Raw genomic sequence first — 1733 nt, 5'->3', positions numbered from 1 at the left:
AGATGGATCCAGAGGCGCCTTTCTGGTTCCTATCCGGGCTGTTCTGCTATGAACTTTCTTCAGCAGAAGCTGAGAGGTGTAATTCTCAGTGACTGCTGTCTTTTTCAGACTCTCTCGGCCGTTTTTCCTTCTGGCTTGTCCCCCCAGGAGTTATCAGTGCTCTCCTGGGAATTCGTCCATATCTAGAGCTGTCCTCTCGGCTCTTCAGTCTTGGCTCTTCAGGGATGATATCCCGCCGCCTTGGTGGGAGTAGCCCACCCAGCGGACGACAGTTGTCCCGTTCTCGGCTGTTTTTGATGGTCTGGAAAGGCTCGGGATGGCCTTGGGGCAGCCCGCGCTCCAAAGGACGAAAGGAGTCTTCAGGTTTTTTCGGTCTTCAGTGTTTATTAATTTTTATCTACAATATCTTCACTCGGCCCGACAGAGGTCCGCACAGCACGTCAGCCATGAGCACACTGAGTGCCCTCGGGGCGGTGTCCTGGGTTGACTATATGATGCTTTTATCCCCAATCGTCTCATTCTGTTTATGTTGAATAATAATAAGTTTTGTACCTTTAAGAGTGTTACAGAGAGTGAAGGGGGAGAGAGAAGAAGCGCGCAGTTTGTTTTCAGACACTGCACTCACTCCTCCACATTCCTGCTCCTGACTGTGTTGTCTGCGGACAGACAGCGGGGCAGAGAGCTCTTCTTTTGCTTTTTAGTTAGTGTTAGCTAGCTGAATTGGTAGCTATTCCTAGCTAGCCCGGCTAGCTCAGTCGGTAGAGCATGAGACTCTTAATCTCAGGGTCATGGGTTCGAGCCCCACATTGGGCGCCAATTCATGTATTTGTCCAGGTTTAGAGCAAATTTAGGGAAGAATCCCCCAAAGGAGCTCCGGTGGGAAGAGCAGATCCAATCGGCCCCTCCCCCCAGCTGGTCTGGGAGGAAAAAATACCTCCTTGGAGAAAGGTGGAAAAAAACCTGTTTATTAAACAATAAGACCAAAACAGTATCAAAACAATGAGCCCCCTTGCCACTCTAAAAGAGATGACAAACTGAGAAAACCCCGGGTTCAAGCAGCAGCTCACTCAGTCTCTGATCAGTCCCTCAGTGCTGGAATTGTCGCAGGCCAGGCCTGCCCCAGTGGGCCACAGCTGCAGCTGCCGCTGCTCTCCTGGGTGTTCAGTCCAGAGCAGTTCCAAGAGGTCGAAAGAAAAGGGAAAAAAAACAGTCCGGGGAACTTCTTTGCCTCAGCTAGCTAACACTAACTAAAAAGCAAAAGAAGAGCTCTCTGCCCCGCTGTCTGTCCGCAGACAACACAGTCAGGAGCAGGAATGTGGAGGAGTGAGTGCAGTGTCTGAAAACAAACTGCGCGCTTCTTCTCTCTCCCCCTTCACTCTCTGTAACACTCTTAAAGGTACAAAACTTATTATTATTCAACATAAACAGAATGAGACGATTGGGGATAAAAGCATCATATAGTCAACCCAGGACAGGCAGTCAGTTATCTTTATACCCAAAACTACGTATAAGATATTTACCTTTTCTCCCCAATACCTTTCACCCTTATTGGCAAGTGCACATATAGTAAGAACCAATCTCAAAGTGCCACCACCACCACAGAACATGGACGACAAGAAGAAGAAGAAGGAGGACAGGACACGCCCTAATTCCTCCATCTTGTCTCCCTAGAACCCCCCTGTACCGAGATTCTAAAACCTGTGTTTCACACTATAATTAATCAATCTCTTCAC

General features: G+C 48.6%; 1 non-coding gene across 1 annotated transcript; it reads left to right on the top strand.

Annotated features, from left to right (window-relative positions):
• The first annotated feature begins 740 nt into the window (after nucleotides 1-740).
• Nucleotides 741-813, top strand: TRNAK-CUU (transfer RNA lysine (anticodon CUU)). The gene has a single exon. It is a non-coding gene; the product is annotated as a tRNA-Lys (tRNA).
• Nucleotides 814-1733: the final 920 nt, after the last annotated feature.

The sequence above is a fragment of the Zonotrichia albicollis genome, chromosome W (assembly GCF_047830755.1).
Source record: "Zonotrichia albicollis isolate bZonAlb1 chromosome W, bZonAlb1.hap1, whole genome shotgun sequence".
Lineage (NCBI taxonomy): Eukaryota > Metazoa > Chordata > Aves > Passeriformes > Passerellidae > Zonotrichia > Zonotrichia albicollis.
This window is presented reverse-complemented; position numbering and strand designations above follow the sequence as displayed.